We start from the raw sequence: 18,968 nt of genomic DNA, 5'->3' as shown, positions 1-18,968 counted from the left end.
AGGCACAGGAGAGCCAAAGAAAAATAAAACCACGGAGACACACAAATTAAAGCAGGATACACTGAAATGCTCAATATATTGATGTGGGGCTTAGATACCATGGTGATAGATGTCTTAGAAGTGCATAAGAGAGTGTGTAGAATTCTCAAGCTACAGAACAGTGTGACCTCAGAATAAAACTGTTTTTCTTTTCTGTTTGTGATTTGCAAAAGTGGATAACACTTTGATTCCCACAGTGCCGAGACAAGGTTAAGGGATACAGGAGCCAGTGCTTCCCTCAGTGACACAGGTGGAACTCACATTGACTTCAGAGTTCAGTTGAGTCTATCGCTTAGGGCAAAACTGGGACCAATAACCAATTTCTCAAGCAGTCACAAAATAGAGGAGCAATGAATAAATGACAATGTATCATTGTAGCGCGGTCATGACGTTAACTAACTCCAGATGCGTTCTAATCTAATGGTAATTCATGTTTATTTTCTGTGCTGACGAAGAAAATAATCACAGAATGTATAAGTTTAAGTACACAGTGTCAAGGTATAAGAAAAGTGGATAACGGCACGGTCCTTGGAATCTGGTTCTACAGTGAGGGGGTCCTGGACAAAGAACTGAGGCGAAGGAGCAAACAATAGAGGAGCACACAATTAGGGGAACTGATAAGGATACTGATCTGTAGACATACAAAGAGGCTTGCAAAAGAGGTTATGTGGTTTAGTGCACTAGATGTAGAGTTGGGAATCAGGAGACCTGGGCTGAGATTTTCAAAAATAGGTGCTTAAAGTTAGTCTTCTAGGATCAAAAGTGCCCAAGTGACTGAAGAGCATAAGTCATATAGAAAGTCAGTGGGACTTGTGCTCTTAATTCACTTGTGTGCTCTTGAAAATGCCATCCCCAAAGCCATATTCAGACCTTTACTATACACTGAAATGTAAGTACAAAATTTTTATTCCAATTGATTTATTTTATAATTATATGGTAAAAATGAGAAAGTCAGCAATTGTTCAGTAATAGTCTGCTGTGACACTTCTGTCTGATTTTGTAGGCAAGTAGTTTTTAAATGAGGTGAAACTTGGGGGTATGCAAGACAAATCAGACTCCTGAAAGGGGTACAGTAGTATGGAAAGGTTGAGAGCCCCTGGCCTAGGAAACCCAAACAAAGGATTATGTAAAGTACTATACCCGTGTAAGATGTTAAAGTCAATAGGCATTACAGGTATTCAGCACCTCTCAGGATCAGGCCCAACATCTGTAACATGGTACCACATCAGGCTGGAATTTTCAATTTTTAATAGTATCACACAGCTATATTTTAAATCGAGGGCAGGAGAAAGAAAAAAATCTCTCTCTTCCTACCCTCCATTTTTTATTTAACGTCCTTTGTTGTAAAGATCCTTTAAAATAACACTAACAATAGTTTACATTTTCATTTATTTGATTTCCCTAGATCGCAATGACATATCAGAGTTTGCAAAGATATACTTAGTCATACTTTAGTAAACCATATCTTTCCTGCTGATAATTTCTATACAACCAGACTGACCAGAAAAACATAATGCTTCCATAAAATATCTCATTTTATTAATTTCAAGTGTCTAATTTAATCTGAATGGCATTAATTTGTTTAAGTAGAACATTATTATTATATCAGAGTAGATTTGATCCATGTTGTTAAATGGTCAGTGGGTCTGCTGGAAAATAGAGAGAATAAAATGAATAATTCTAAGTATACTAATACTGTGAACCATCATAGCAACATATGGGCACAGTGATCTCAACCAAAATACACCTCTACCCCGATATAACGCTGTCCTAGGAAGCCAAAAAATCTTACCGCATTATAGGTGAAACCATGTTATAGCGAACTTGATTTGATCCGCCGGAGTGCGCAGCCTCCCCTCCCCCCCCAGAGTGCTGCTTTATATCCTAATTCGCGTTATATTGGGTCGCGTTATATCAGGGTAGAGGTGTAGTTGCTCAATACCATAGTACTAAAATTCAAACAATAAAGGAAATGGTTACATAGGTTCTTTTTTGTACTCAGATACACAGCAATGCAAACCCAGCATAAAAATAGAACCTGGTCCACACAAAGATGGGTGAACTAATTCAGATAAAATGAGAGCCATTCTGAATCTTTGATCCAAACTAAAATTAAATCTTTTTGGAAGTTCAGAAAGTTTGGTTTACTCCTCACATTATTTTTCATTGTCACATATTTTTGAATGATATGGTTCTGATTGGGACTGGAAGCAGAAAGTCAAAAACTCTGTGAAAAAGACTCATGGTATTTCTAGTATCAGAGGGGTAGCCGTGTTAGTCTGGATCTGTAAAAGCAACAAAAAAAAATCTGTGCACCTTTAGACTAACAGACGTTTTGCAGCATGATGAGCTGTGGGTGAATACCCACTTCTCTTCTTCTTCTTTCTCTTCTCAAGAAAGTGGGTATTCACTTCAAGCTCAAAGCTCATGCTGTCTGTTCTAGTATAAGGTGCCACAGGATTCTTTGTTGCTTTTATGGTATTTCTAGCTCAACTGAAAGCAGGAAGAAATCTAATGGAAAGCTTAATCTTCTGAGATTTCCAGCCCAATTTTATATTCGTAGCTCTCTGGGTAGTATGGATAAACTTTAGATGAACATTTCCTTTTTTGTTTACCCCCTTCCTGTAACTTCTGTCTACTTTCCTCTCTTAGGCTGTGAGATCCTTGAGATGGGACTACGTCTCCATGAAAAGTGCTTAGGGAATCATAGGTGACACCATAAATAAATTAATACCAATAACATTCCTCAAAAACCTTTGAGTTTCTCCCATCATCTTCTCCTACCCCAACCATCAAAAAGACAACTTTGAAAGAAAAAGAGTTGTTCATCTTTTAATAGAAGAAGGTTCATAAAGTATTATTGAGATTTCAGAGAGTAATTTACATCTCATGGTGGAAGCTAGATGTGAGAATTCTAAGAATGATGATAGAACCTCTTTAAACTCAGTTTTAAAATTACACATGATAATAAAATTACACTTGACAATGTCTTTCCCTGTGCTTCTGTTTTTCTTAAGATTTCAGATTGTTCATTGTCACTGATAGGTAGAAAGATAGCCTGTAATTTGCTAATTAAAATGTCAGATAAAATGAGCTGCAAACAGCTAAAAGTGCTAGATAATGTACCTTCTATAGTAATGAAGACTTTGAAGCAACTGTGTTCAAATTTAACTTTGGATTGACTTTGTGATTAAAGCAAAGAACTGGGAAACAAATGTGGGTTCTGTTCTCAGCTGTACCACACACTTGACCTTGGCCATGACAATAAGGGCAGGTCTACACTATGGGGGAAAATCGATATAAGATACGCAACTTCAGCTACGTGAATAACGAAGTATCTGATATCGAATTACTTACTGTCCTCACGGCGCGGGATCAACGTCCGCGGCTCCCCATGTCGACTCCACTACCGCCGTTCACGTTGGTGGAGTTACGGAGTCGACATGAGCGCGTTCGGGGATCGATATATCGCGTCTAGATGAGACGCGATATATCGATCCCCGAGAAATCGATTGCTACCCGCCGATACGGCGAGTAGTGAAAATGTACCCTAAGATGTCGAATGCAGCACTAGCCCTTTAACCTCAATTTACCCATCTTTAAATGGGGATAACAATAGTAATCTGTCTCACAAAGGTGATGTGGGACTAAATCCATTGTCTGTGAATATTTTTGAGCTCCTCTTACAGAACCCACTGTAAGTGCCAAGAAGACCTTGTTATTATGGACTTCTGTTTTTCCAGGTTTGGCTCACAGGTGAAGCCAATAATCATGAAACTGTATTACCTGCCCTGACATGTCAGATATTTCTGTTGAATTTGGCATATATCTCACTGCACCGTGACAATAGGTGTGAAACTTTTTGCCCATTAATAGCAAGGACATGACAGATGTAAAGGGTATTCTTATTTCATGGCCCTTTATAGTTTGTAATGGAAAATTGATGTGTGCAGCAGCGATGGTTCAGACAGAATAAGAACTGATTGAAGCCTCTGCTTAACACTGGAATTCAGCCCAAGGGGAGACTGTTCTGTGATGGAACAAGTTCAATGAACTTTACTGAAGTCATCTGCATTCTTACATGCTTCTGTACTTCCAGGTTCTGACTGGGATGTGAAATGTAAGTGGCCAGGTAGGAAGAGAAAGGTGTATTTTTTCTGGCCTCACCAGAAGCAAGAAGAATAGAGCTACCCTCTTTCCCAATGTCATCGTAGAGCTGTATTTTTTTCTAAGTAGTCCAAGAATGAATAGTGCTTAATTCTCCTCTTATTTTTGCTCCTGTGTGATTCCATTGACTTCAGGGAAGTTACTCAGGTTCAAAGTCAGGATGATCAGAAAGCTTGAAGAATGAAGATACTGGCAGTGCGTTCAGCAGGGACTGCTTTTAAAGGTATTAGAGAAGGAAATGAAATTGGTGGCTGGCACAAAATAAGAACTGTTCTAGGGACTGTGGTTCATTGTCTGAAATGTCTATTTGAGTCACAGACACAAAATTTTGATATAACTTATTTGATGAAAACAGTCAAAAACCTTCCCTGGTGATATGACCAACATGCTCTCTTTTTCCTAAGTATATGGGATTTCTAGTTTCAAACAACTCAAAGGATAGTACTTAGGGATAAAACCCAAAATATAGAAACACTGTTTTTCATAGTGTACTGTTGAATTTTTTGTAGACCTCTCTTCCGTAAAAGCAAGGGCGTCAGGTGAGATGCACTGGGATACAGACACATTTCAGTTCTGCTATGCTCACTCTACGACATGTTTAGCTTAAGCTATGTCTACACTGCGTCTCTGTGTGGACTATAGGGTGTGAATTGCAGAGCACACCAAACTGTTGCATTGTAACTGCCCTGTGTGGACACAGCTGGCATGAAGGAAAAGGTACCTAGTTTGCATTAATGTAGTCCTATTGTATTACGGGCCCTGCCTTTAAAGGCCAGAGAGTTGCCAGAAAGTCAAGGTGCTGTGAAACTCTTGTTGTTATGCACACCCATTTGAAAGCAGACTCAGAATAAAGCTGGGCTCTTGCAAGCATCTTAAGCACTGCGTGATCGCTGCTCACGAGTGCTGTTTTGTTCTATTTTTATCTTCTCAGTGCATAGGCTAAAGAAAACATCCCTAAAAGTAGAGTGGGAACATCAAAAAAAAAAAAACTTTTGCAGCCAAACATCAGCCAGTGGAGTCAAGGAAACCAATTTTTGTTAACAGTCTCCTCTGTACATGCACTGAGGCCAGAAAATGGGTTTTAGGTTTATATCTCAGAGTACAAATACATGAAGCAATGGATTAGAGTCCTGTCTCCCGTCAAGAGATATTGTGCTGTTAAAAGATTTCAGAGAACTGGAGCCAATATGTCTGAGGCTGAAGGAAAGGTTTCCTCTCAAGAGACAGTTTGAGATAGTCATGAATTAATAATGACAGAATTTGGAAAAGACATTATTTTTTTAAATATAAGCCTTACTCATTTAATTAAATTGATTTTATTTGGACTATAAACCTAGAGCCAGAAACTGAGGCTGGTGGGATGTACTTGGCAATTGTTCATGGGGAATGTCAAAGGTTTTACTTCAGGAAGAGCAATCTGAAGTCACTTCTGGGCTCCTTACTAAGCAATGCTTTCTTTGCCAGTTTTGCCAGAACAATATTGTAATTTTTACACATACTACTTCCTGTGTCCCTTTGGAGCATGGGGAGAAGAGATAACGATAGGCTGCTGGCCTGGAGGGTGCAAGAAGATTGCCCAAGCTTATACCTCCAGCATGGGTGCTCAAGCATTACGATGTGTGCATTAGCCATTTTTTCTTTGCTTTGGTTGTTTTTCTAGTTATTCCTTTAACCCACGAATACCAGGTATAATTTTATTGTTTCTTCTATTCTTTATTCAGCCTTTGAGAGTTTTCTGCCCAGAATGTGTGAGGTAAACTCTAATATGCTAACTCTCAGATTTTACATCGCATAGAATCATATAGATGCAGGACAGGAAGGGACCTGAAGAAGTCATCAAATCCAGCCCCCTGAGCTTAGGCAGGACCACGTAAACCTAGGCCATCTCTGACAGGTGTTTGTCTGACCTGTTCTTAAAAACCTCCCATAATGGGGATTCTACCACCTTCATTGGGAGCCTATTGCAGACCTTGACTACCTTTATAATTGGAAAGTTTTTCCTAATATCTAACCTAAATCTCCTTTGCTGTGGATTAAACCCATTCCTTCATGTCCTACCTTCTTGAAAACAGCCCTTAACATCTCTGAAGTCTTATTGGGTCCCCACTCAGTCTTCTTTTTTCAAAACTAAACATGCCCAATTTTTTTAACCTTTCCTCATAGGTTAAGTTTTCTAAACCTTTTATCACTTTTGTTGTTCTCCTGTTCAGTTTCTCCAATTTGTTCACATCTTTCCTAAAGTGTGGCACCCAGAGCTGGACACGGTACTCCAACTGAGGCCTCACCAATGCTGAGTAGAACAAGACAATTATCTCCCTTGTGTTATAGACAACAATCCCATTAATGCATCCCAGATTGATATTAGGTACATATTGGAATGTTCTAGGTACAATGCTGAAGAAAGGATTTCCAAATCATGCTCCAAGCTGCTTCCTGCTTCCTGGTCTATGTCTTTCTTTCCTACACTATGAATTTTTAGCACTCGTGGCATTTCCTCTTTGCATGTTTCTCAGTGCTGATCAAGCTTCAGTTGAGAATTTGAGAGCAGAATTATATCTAACTGCTGAAAAATATATTTGAAAATGAATTGCGACAGTTTCTGTTTGGGTTTAGCTTGGCTAAAAAAGGCAAAGGGCCATGCTGCTCTCAGTTACCTCCTGTGTATCTAGTTAAGTAGGGTAAGAAGGATTTGGCCTGTAAAACTGAAGTGTGTTTTTTTGTTAAGGTCCTTATCCTTTAACTGTACCCCTTCAATTTCCATTGGGACATGAGGGTGCTCAGACACTGGCAGGCCTGAGCCCTTTGTCATCAGTAAACCACTATTTTACACAGTGATCCTAATTCTGGGACCTGATAATATTCTGCATGCAGGTTTCCCACTGAAGTCAATCAGAGTTCTGGATGCAGAGTGATCACATCAGTTAAAAATTCCTCAGACCTACTCCAGCCAAGAAAAATTAAGCCATTGCCTGTAAAGTTTTAAGAAGCACCCAAAGCCTAATGCTGTTCCTGATTAAATCAGTGGCAAAACTACCATCCTCTTCAATGGCAGCAGGACTGGGGCCATGTTGGGAAATGGCAAAGCGATATGAGAATGGGTTGGGAAGGAAAAACCTGAGTGCAGAAAAACAGAGGATCACGTATATATATCATGCCATTTCCACACAAAAGAGACAATGAAAGGCTTTGACCCTGCACTGCACAGATGGCATCTGGAGGAATCATTGTTCTGTAAAGGTACTATGGAAATCAGACCCCCATAGTGCTCATTCCCCAACAAATAGACAAGCCCTCATTTTCAGTCCAGTTTACCATTGCATCATCACTTACATTACTGGTGAATTTTGAGCCCATTGACTTCAATGGGCCTAACTCATGTGCATAAGGTCATCAGAATTCATCCCTATGTTAACATATAGAATCAATGTCAAGTTATGATCATGACAGAAAAATTATCGACCGCTGAGTGGTGTTTTTACTCTGTACTTTTTATTTTTTAATCTTGTGTTTTGCTTCACATTCTCAAATAAATATGACATTTTGCCAATGTGCAGTAAAATATCTTCTTTCCTATGCTTCTTCATTATTGATTCTCCACTGAGCCTCTTTAAGTACAACCAGTGTGTTTTCCGTGGAAGGTGTTTGATGAGACTTACTTGCTTCCATTAAAAAAATAGATTTTGCAGTTGGTTAGCTAAAAATAATCAATGGACAAGATGCAAAAGTAGAACATGTCAGGACCAGGTAAACATCATTCAGAGCAAAAGAGAACAATGGTGATATAAGAGGCTGATAAAGGTGTTATGAAAATAACTGCTTTGATTTGGGAGAAATCAGGATAAAGCACCCCGAAAGCAGTGCTGACTTTATATTGCTTCTTAAGGAGCCAAATACTGCAGTCCTTACTCAGGCAAAACTCACAAAGGCATTCAGAATGAGACCTACAGAATCAGGGCCTGCATAATGGGATATGTTTCCGATGTACAAAGAGTAACCACATTCATTCAGTCTCAAAGACTTTTATTGTAGGTTAAGAGAAAACAACAAGAAAGAACATGTCAGAGAGAAAGAGCGAGAGGAGAGGGCACATATACTCCATTGGATCTGCCTAACAAAACGGACCAGCTTCTCAGCCTAGAAAAGTAAAAGTGAAGTATACAGAAAAATAGTGTAAAGAGATACTTGCAGCGAGTACCGGAATGTAAGGACTGCAAGATTTGACCCTTACTTAGCAAAAAAATAGCTCTCTTAGAAACTAAAATGCTATTTTAATGTGCCAGGCTCAACTACTTTCATTACAGTATAAGTTACATTGGCATGTTCACTAGACTATAACACTCCCTTATACACTTTTTTTGTGAATAAGAGCAAAATAGGGCTAGATCCTGCAAGATGATGAGAATTCTGGCCTGATTTAGCCAAGCACTTAAGCGCGTGATTTACTTTAAGCACATAGTAGACCTCTACAGGACTACTTGTGTTTAAAGATAAGCACATGCTTCTGTGGTTTGCTGGATCAAGGTGCCAAACACCTTGCAAGATCAAGCCATGTAGCCTTTTGTAGTTTCTGTTATTTTTCTAAAAGTGCAAAATCCAAATCACAGTATATGGAAAACAAGGTTTGATAACTGCAGGTAAATTTTAGCATAAGCAATGCATTTAGCATCCTGGCTAACTGGTTAATTGTAGTTTGTGGGCTTCAGGGCTGGCTCCAGGCACCAGCTCAGAAAGCAGGTGCTTGGGGCGGCCAACAGAGAGGGGCGGCACGTCCGGCTTTTTGGTGGCAATTTGGCGGCAGGTCCCTCAGTCCCTCTCGGGGGGAAGGACCTGCCGCTGAATTGCCACAAAAGAATGAAGCGGCAGCGGTAGAGCTCCCACCAAAGTGCTGCCGATCACGGCTTTTTTTTTTCCCCGCAGCTTGGGGCGGCAAAAACACTGGAGCCGGTGGGCTTAAAAAGAATCGAGCTGTTAAAGAAGCAAAATGAAAACTCAAGAATCTCCAGAAACTGCTGTGGATTTCTGTCACAACTCTGTTGTAATTGAAATGCCATTTGAGTTTTAAAATATGAAATATGTCCTTTGACACACACTAAACAAATACTATACTACTACTAATAACTTGACTATACATTCAGGCCCCAGTCCATCAGAACACTTAACCATGTGCATAACTTTAAGCATGTGAGTAATCATAGTGAAGTTAACAGGACTAGTCACATGCTTAAAGTTATCCATGTGTTTAAATGGCACTAGCTGGGATGAAATGTGAATAAATGTAGATAAATGTGGATAAATGTAAAGTAATGCACATTGGAAAAAATAACCTCAACTATACATACAATATGATGGGGGCTAATTTAGCTACAACAAGTCAGGAAAAAGATCTTGGAGTTATCGTGGATAGTTCTCTGGAGATGTTCACGCAGTGTGCAGAGGCGGTCAAAAAAGCAAACAGAATGTTAGGAATCATTTAAAAGGGGACAGAGAATAAGACTAAGAATATATTATTGCCCTTAGATAAATTGATGGTATGCCCACATCTCGAATACTGTGTACAGGTGTGGTCTCTTCATCTCAAAAAAGATATGCTGGCACTAGAAAAGGTTCAGAAAAGGGCAACTAAAATGATTAGGAGTTTGGAACAGGTCCCATATGAGGAGAGATTAAAGAGGCTAGGACTCTTCAGCTTGGAAAAGAGGAGACTAAGGGGGGATATGATAGAGGTATATAAAATCATGAGTGATGTGGAGAAAGTGGATAAGGAAAAGTTATTTACTTATTCCCATAATACAAGAACTAGGGGTCACCAAATGAAATTACTAGGCAGCAGGTTTAAAACAAATACAAGGAAGTTCTTCTTCACGCAGCGCACAGTCAACTTGTGGAACTACTTACCTGAGGAGGTTGTGAAGGCTAGGACTATAACAGCGTTTAAAAGAGAACTGGATAAATTCATGGTGGTTAAGTCCATTAATGGCTATTAGCCAGGATGGGTAAGGAGTGGTGTCCCTTCACTCTGTTTGTCAGAGGATGGAGATGGATGGCAGGAGAGAGATCACTTGATCATTGCCTGTTAGGTCCACTCCTTCTGGGGCACCTGGCATTGGCCACTGTCGGTAGACAGGATACTGGGCTAGATGGACCTTTGGTCTGACCTGGTATGGCCGTTCTTATGTTCTTATGAAATTTAATAGTACAAAGTGCAAGGTCATGAACTTAGGGACTAACAACAGGAATTTCTGCTGTAAGATGGAAGCTCATAATTTGAAAATAACAGAAGAGCAAAAAGATCTCAGGGTATTAGTAAATCACAGGATGACTATGAGCCACCCATGTGATTCAGCCATTAAAAAGACAAACGTGACAGTAGATGTATCAGACAAGGTATTTCCATCAGAAATGAGGAAGTATTAATGCCATTGTACAAGGCACTGATATGACCTCATCTGAAATACTATGTACAACTCTACTCTAGGGTGACCAGACAGCAAGTGTGAAAAATCGGGACAGGGAGTTGGGGGTAATAGGAGACTATATAAGAAAAAGCTCCCAAAATCAGGACTGTCCCGATTTTATAGGGACATCTGGTCACCCTACTCTACTCACCCATTTCAAGAAAGACAAATTCAAACTGGAGCAAGTGCCGAGAAGGGTTACTAGAATGATCAGGGGAACGGAGGGCCTATTTTACAAGAGGAGAGTAAAAGAGCTTGGCTTATTTAGTCTAGCAAAATGAAGGCTGACAAGAGATATTATTGCTCTCCACAAATAAATTGGGGTTCGGGGACGGGACACGGCTGGGAGGGTAAAGAACTACTTAAGCTAAAGGACAATGTTGGGACAAGAACAAATGGGTATAAGCTAGCCATGGATATTAGGCTGAAAATGAGAAGGTTTCTAACCATCAGAGGAGAGAGGTTCTGGAACAACCTTCCAATAGGAGCATTGGGGCATGAGCTTATGAACAAGATTCTATTATGGGGTTGCCTGCCCAGGAGGTCCCTTCCAGCCCTATGTCCTATGCTTCTAAATGGTTTGTTGAATCATGGCCTCAGACTGTGAGCACTTTGTTATCCAGTGCAATATTATTTGCAAAGAAAGATGGGACATGATGGTTGTTATCACTAGAGGGAGCTGGTTTCACATAATATTTCTCATATAGCCAAGTATAAGTGTTGATAAAGAAGGGAAGTTCTTTGCATGAATTCAAATATCAGGATCGGACAGTCCGGTTCATATGGCCCATCAGAGCCTGGGTTTAACTTTCAGCCAAGCTTTGTGAATGGGTTTTAAGGATGGCAACATCTTGTCTTTCCCTACTTCCCTTAATTTCCTTTGTGGTAGATGAATGGTTAATTGTGGGACAGCTGGCCTGGATGCCCTTTTGTGGGGTTTTGTATACTGAGAGTTTTTGCATGTGCTGTGCCCAGGTATCACAGGAAGAGGAACACAACGTTACTAAAATAAAATCACCATGGTAACTCTTGGTTAATAATAATGTCAAACCACATATTTGAAATTATTCTCATTTTGTGCAGCTCACACTGATCTGTCAAATTCCTACCTTCCGTTCTGTGGGCTGAAAGCTCTGATGTACCTGGATACTCCTGACTCTTCATTACAGAGAGAAGCCAAAGAGGATTAAGGTGAATCCCTGTTTTTCTATAGGCAATATTGAAATTTATTATTTGCTGCCATCACAGCTCAAGGTGAAATAAAAAAAGACACAAAAGGTAAGTGCAGAAAGACTGTAGGCTGCTTTATTAAATATGTCGTAACTGTGTGTGGGCCTGTATACCCAGCAAGAGGCCTCTGTGGTTTTCAAATGTGCAATCAGACCATGTGAAAAAGAAAGGAACTTCTGTGCCTCATTCCCAATCTGCAGCCTGAAGTCTGGCCCCAGCTGTTATCATGATGTCTTTCTCTGACTCACTCATCAGGTGGCCATCACCAGATGGGCCCTGCTTTACATCTGCCTTCACTGCTAAATCCACAATGTTTGCATTCAGGAGGATCCCAGAAACCATCAAACTTTAAGCCCAAGTCTGAATCCTGCATTTGGATTGTGGGACCAATAAAACAAAGGAGAAAGCTCATTACTGCCTCCTCATTGTGCCAAAGATGATTAACTGTGATATGCCCAAACACTAAGTACTCAAATGCCCATATCCTCTCTTTGGGCTCCTGTATCAATGACAACAATGTAAAGCACATCACAAACATAGAATTATAGATGTGTAGGACTGGAGGGGATCTCAATAGATCATATAGTCCAGTTCTCTGCACTCAAGGCAGGACTAAACCATTCCTGACAGATGTTTTTCCTACCTGTTCTTAAAACTTCCAACGATGGAGATTCCACAACCTCCCTAGACAATTTGTTCCAGTGATTAACTACCCTGGCAATAAGGAAGGAGTTTTATCTAATGTCCAATCTAAATCTCCCTTGCTGCAATTTAAGCCTATTGCTTCTTGTCCTACCCTCAGAGGTTAAGGAGAACAATTTTTCACCCTCCTCCTTGTAACAATCTTTTATGTACTTGAAAACTATTATATCCCCCCGCCCCTCACCCAGTCTTTTCTTCTACAGTCTAAACAAATCCAATTTTTTCAATCTTCCCTCATAGGTCATGTCTTCTAGGCCTTTAATCATTTTTGCTGCTCTTCTCTGAACTTTCTCCAATTTGTCCATATCTTTTCTTAAATGTGGTGCCCAGAACTGGACCCAATACTTCAGTTGAGGCCTTATCAGTGCAGAGTAGAGCGGAAGAATTACTTCTCCTGTCTTGCTTACAACACTCCTGCTATTACATCCCAGAATGAAGTTTGCTTTTTTTGCAATAGTGTTATGCTGTTGACTCATATTTAGCTTGTGATTCACTATGACCCCTAGATCCCTTTCCACAGTACTCATTCCTAGATAGTCATTTCCCATTTTGTATGTGTGCAAATGATTGTTCCTTCCTAAGTACTTTGCATTTGTCCTTATTGAATTTCATCCTATTTACTTCAGTCCATTTCTCTAGTTTGTCCAGATCATTTTGAATTTTAATCCTATCCTCCAGTGCACTTGCAACCCCTCCCAGCTTGGTATCGTCCTCAAACTTTATAAGTGTACGCTCTATGCCATTATTTAAATCATTGATGAAGATATTGAACAGAACTGGACCCAGAACTGATCCCTGCGGGACCCCACTTGATATGCCCTCCCAGCATGACTATGAATCACTGATACCTACTCTCTGGGAATGTTTTTTTCCAACCAATTATGCATCCACCTTTCAGTAGCTCCATCTAGGTTGTACTTCTCTAGTTTGTTTATGATAAGGTCATGTGAGATAGTATCAAAAGCTTTACTAAAGTCAAGATATACAAGGCTTATTACCCTGTCAACGAAAGCTATTAGGTTGGTTTGATACTATTTGTTCTTGAAAAATCCAAGCTGACTATTACTTATCACCTTATTATCTTCTAGGTGTTTGCAAATTAATTGCTTGATTATGTGCTCCATTATCTTTCTGGGTATTGAAGTTATACTGACTGGTCTGTCATTTCCCAGGTTGTCCTTATTCCCATTTTTATAGATGGGCACTATATTTGCCCTCTTTCAATCCTTTTGGAATCTATCCCATCTTCCATGAGTTTTCAAAGATAATCACAAATGGCTCAGATATCTCCTCAGCCAGCTCATTGAGTATTCTAGGATGTATTTCATCAGGGCCTGCCGACTTGAAGACATCTACCTTGTCTAAGTAATTTTTAACTTGTTCTTTCCCTATTTTAGCCTCAGATCCTACACCATTTTCACTGTCTTTCGCTATGTCAGATGGCCGATCGCTACTAAACTTTTTGGTGAAAACTGAAACAAAAAAGGCATTTAGCACTTCTGCCATTTCACATTTTCTGTTATTGTCTTTCCCCCCTCAATGAGTAATGGGCTTACCTTGTCCTTGGTCTTCCTCTTGCTTCTTATGTATTTATAGAATGTTTTCTTGTTACCCTTTATGTCTCTAGCTAGTTTTATCTCATTTTGTGCCTTGGCCTTCCTAATTTTGCCCCTGCATACTTGTGCTGTTTTTTATATTCATCCTTCATAATTTGATCCAGTTTCCACTTTTTTTTAGGACTCTTTTTTGAGTTTCAGATAATTGAAGATCTCCTGGGTAAGCCAGGGTGATCTCTTACCATACTTCTGATCTTTCCTATGCAGTGGGATAGTTTGCTCTTGTGCCCTTAATAATGTCTCTTTCACAAACTGCCAACTCTCTCAACCTGTTTTTTCCCTTAGAAATATGTTTCCTGTATGTTTCCTGAGTTCAGATATGAATATATAATTTATTCAGATTCCAGTTTCTAATACACTCTCACAACTTACACAAGCTTCTGAGGGAAAATGCTGGATTCCTTCTCTCTAGTCAGAGAGTGACTGATCCTGCTAGATTTACATAAGTTGTAAGCTCCTTGCGGCAGGGACCATCTTTTTGTTCTGTGTTTGTACAGCACCTAGCACAGTGAGGTCCTTGTCCATGATTGTGGATTGTAGGTGCTACTGCAATACAAATAAATAATAATAATAGGTGTCCTTGGCTATACTTTAAATAGTTTTTAACCCCCTGCCAGGATACACCACTCAATCCCAAGGGACTCTGTTTGGTCCTGCATGGGAAAGCCAATTGGCGGGAGGGAAATGGCTTTCCAAGGCCTCCTTTACCTGTTGTGCATTTGACATCTGGATCCATCTAGATTCAGCGCTTGGGCCTGGCCTCTTCATATTCGCCTCAATGAACAGTTTCCATTCCCACCCCCTGCCCCAGTAAACTTCAGAAGCTAGTGAGTGTTTCAGTGATCTGTGGAATATAAATTAAAAGGGTGAAATTCTCCTCTCAGGTCCACTGCTGCCATCTGTTGACTCCAGTGGGTTTATATGAGTTTAAGTAAAAGGACAATTTGACTGAATGAGTGTTTTCTTTTGTTTCAGGGCTGTTTTCACAATGCTGCCCACCCACTGCAACAGCAAAATAAAACAAACTTGTCAGGTCTCTTGTATAAAATGCAACTCACTTTGTGTTTTCAGTGAAATATAAGACGCATGCATTGCACAGGCTGCATAGAGGCAACCTCTGGAGGCACACAGGGCAGTGTAACAAGGCAGTGTGAGGGTTCAGTGCACTGCCCTGTGCCCTGGGTGGGAGTCACACACAGGAAAGGTATTGCTGCCCTCCTTCCCTTGAGGGGTCTGACCGTGAAGCAGTTCAAGTTGCCATTGGGCTAAGTAAGAGAAGGCTGCCCAGCTCACATCCCAGCTCCCTGGCTGGCTATGCATGCTTCCCAGACAGCTCTGCCCACTGCTGGGCCAGGGCTAGATGACTGTTGGATCCTAAACAAAGGGAAGGTTGTGGGCAACTTAAGTTACTGCAACCTCTATCCAGATGGACTGTCAGCGACTGGGAAACCTGCCCAGCGTGATGACGGCAAAGCTCAGTGTAAATCTAGCCCAGAGATAGTAATGAGTGAAGGGTTAGTTTGAAATGTGAGGTAGAAATTAAATGATTTTTTTCTCTGTAAATCCCACATTTTATTGAGGCATTTAAATTGTTTCTGATGAGCACATGGTCAGGATGCATTTCTAGCCTTTTTTTCATTGACATATGGGTTTTTCTATGATCAGATCCTGTAACCCTTTTCTTATGAGGATGCACTTGCTATATGCCACTTCATTTTCACTCACCATGATTTGACTCGTACACATTATTGCACATGTTTGATAAATAATATTGTTTTTCAGTATAACTTAGGTTACAAAGTGCACAAGTTAAATAACTCAGCTGCAAAGCAGATCAAGTCTCTTGGCTCTCAGCAACAATAACTTGTATAAAGCATGCCCTTTCCTACCTATTATGTGTTTATCTCAGTAATTATTAGTAATCCAGTTTGTCTTTTTGTGTTCGTTAGAGAATAGAGGCTGCAATGAATGGTCTGAATTGTATTTATGTCTCTGCTAAAATTGCTGATTTGCACTTCAAAGAGATTTCAATGTGGGTATCAAATCTGATAGGATTTTTGACAAAGACAACTGTGGATTAAATGTTGTTCCAAATGGGATGAATCCTAAATAATGTTAATTAATTATTAGTGGTGTAGGTATTGACTGATAGTATCAGGCGGTAGCCGTGTTAGTCTGTATCCACAAAAACAACAAGGAGTCCGGTCGCACCTTAAAGACTAATAGATTTATTTGGGCGTAAGCTTTCGTGGGTAAAAAAACCTCACTTCTTCAGATGAATCTTCTTATGCCCAAATAAATCTGTTAGTCTTTCAGGTGCCACCGGACTCTTGACTGATAGCATCCCTTAAACTGTATTCTGTAACAGACGACTAGACTGAGATTATTCAATGTGGAAGAGACAGATGTGATACTTGGCAATGAGGAGAAAATATACTTGCCCCTTAAAAAAAAAGTATCCTATATATAGCTGGTCAAACGTTGGAATTTCTGTTCCTTTGGAAATTCCAACAGTTTGAAAAATAGAGCTTTCCATTGGAACCCTGCCTGTGTTTCAGAAGAAGTTTGTTGAAACCAAAATGATTCCATGAAATATTTCAGTTTTTGTATGATAAAAATGTTTTGTTAAAAAATTTTCAACCAGCTGTTATGCATGTGCATCTCTGGATGGTTGGTGTATTAACCATAGCAATTTATGATAAATCACATTTATACAATCTCAAATTTGTGAGCAATGTTATTTTTGTAATGATTCCAAGTCTATTATTTTTAAGACATCTTGAACAAGCTCCTTGATTTACTTTTTAGACCAAATCATGAAAATGTGTCTCATTCTGTATATTTAGAGTAAACATTGACTGAGGATATAAGGATTGATGTTATAGACCCTCTACCAAATTCAGACTGAGGTACATAGGCAGGGTGGATGTAACAGCTTGCACTAACATTGCCCATGCTATTCTGGGTTTAAACAGACAACTCTAGTCTCCAATGCTGTGAACTTTTCATTAACACTCAATTCAATACATTTTTTTTAACAAAAGGGAGACTTTGGAAGTAATAAATTGTATAGTGAACCACACCTACATCAACGATACTACACTGCTCCCTCCTCAAGACTAGGAAACATTAATCTCTCTGGTTACAGGACAGCAATTTGGAGCTGTTGCACTTAAAGAGGTAATTTTCACCCACTGTAAGGCTCCTTGACACTGCCAGAGAGGTGTAAAGAGGCCTTAGTATAAATGAGAATCTGACCCATTATTTATAATAAGATTCTTATTTTCAGTTTCAATAACAACATCAAAATTAGGAGAAATGTTCTTTTGGGTGTTGTAAAGCTGTCAGTTGTAACTGGAGACATGAGTGTGGCTTCCTGAATGATCTCTGATAGTCCTTTCTACTTCTCTCTAACTGAAATATACAGAAGAATATAATTATTTTTAAAGAAAACAAAAACTCCCAGTGACAGGCATCCTATGACTCAGCATTCAGAAGACAGTCACATTTTGTTTTTGCATGGCCCGTTGCGATGATATGCTAAATGCATCCCTTTCAACATTGGATATTTTCACAGTCATTCCCTATATGTCTTTTTCTAGGTTGAATCTTGTCATGGCTTTTTTTATATATAAACAGTTTGTATGATGGATGGGCAGAAATGACTAGAATGTGATATAGCATAAGGTTCCAAAGGCAGGAATGATTGACTTCAATCCGATGAAGACATTCTTGTATGTCAACTTTAATTTGGTGGTTTGGATGAGGTACTTATAAACTGTGATCAAATCACCCCTTAACCTCTCTGTTAAACTAATACCATGAGGCCTGGGGTAGGAAGTTAGTTTTCCCAGATTTCTGGGTGGAGGCTCAAGAATGTTGTATAATGTTTAGAGGAATCCCTAGCTATTGTGTAATGTTTAGAGGAATCCCTAGATATTGAACCTAGCCCTTGTTGCTAGCAACATCACCTGTCAGAGGAATACATTTGTAAAGCACAAAGCACACTTCCAGCTCTATATAAATAATAAGTGCTTAATAACATGATTGGAAATTGGATGAATGGTAAAAGGAATCCAAACGAGTCACCGCTTATATAAGTAAAGATTTTGTGTAGACTCAGACTCTGCCGGGGCCTTGAGCAGGTTCACAGGAGAGGCAAGTACAAGAAAACTCCCCCCCCCCCCTTGTATTCCTTATGTTAAGGCCAGGAATAGTTGCACTCCCTGTGCTCAGAAGGGAGGGGCTGGAACTATCTGATGGGAAGATGCAGCATGTAGACTTCCCTTGCACAGCTAGTAGCTCTGGGAAGGATTATGCCTCCATATGCTCAGATATTCAAGACATACTAGTTAATTTCCATTATTTAGAGTGAACGAATCTTCATTATCTGTAATGGAAGGTCTATTTTGTTTGGCCAAAAGCTTTATTGTGGTAATCGTTGCCAAAGCACTTCCCTCCAGTACTTTTCCCCGCTTCATACTGAGTTTAAGGTTTTCCGCGGGCACTTCATTTTGATCGAAAGAGAAGAGCCCATGGCGCAAGGGGTTTTCACATTCCGACAGAGACACTGAGTATTTTCTAGTCCTACAACTGTCTCAAAGTCAGCACTGTTTTGCTAGGTGAGGAGAGCTTTCAGATGTAACAGTTCACATGCCAAGTAGTGCTATTGTGCATTAGCCAGCCACATCTCATCCCTTTACCATTTTAAATATTTTGAAAATTTGTTCAATGAAATGATTGCAATGATTCAATGAGT

The 18,968-nt window shown here is 39.8% G+C and overlaps 1 protein-coding gene and 1 long non-coding RNA gene across 2 annotated transcripts in view; one reads left to right on the top strand and one right to left on the bottom strand.

Moving 5' to 3' along the window:
* The window catches only part of LOC120372018, a 33,398-nt gene extending 17,459 nt beyond the window's left edge, over positions 1–15,939 (top strand). Inside the window, exons 2-3 of the long non-coding RNA XR_005584699.1 lie at positions 11,745–11,852; positions 15,185–15,939. This is a non-coding gene — a long non-coding RNA (uncharacterized LOC120372018). The remainder of the gene's footprint in view (positions 1–11,744; positions 11,853–15,184) is intronic.
* The window catches only part of GPR149 (G protein-coupled receptor 149), a 237,823-nt gene that overhangs the window by 212,431 nt on the left and 6,424 nt on the right, over positions 1–18,968 (bottom strand). The window lies entirely within an intron of this gene.

The sequence above is a fragment of the Mauremys reevesii genome, linkage group 9, assembly GCF_016161935.1.
Source record: "Mauremys reevesii isolate NIE-2019 linkage group 9, ASM1616193v1, whole genome shotgun sequence".
Taxonomy (NCBI): domain Eukaryota; kingdom Metazoa; phylum Chordata; order Testudines; family Geoemydidae; genus Mauremys; species Mauremys reevesii.
This window is presented reverse-complemented; position numbering and strand designations above follow the sequence as displayed.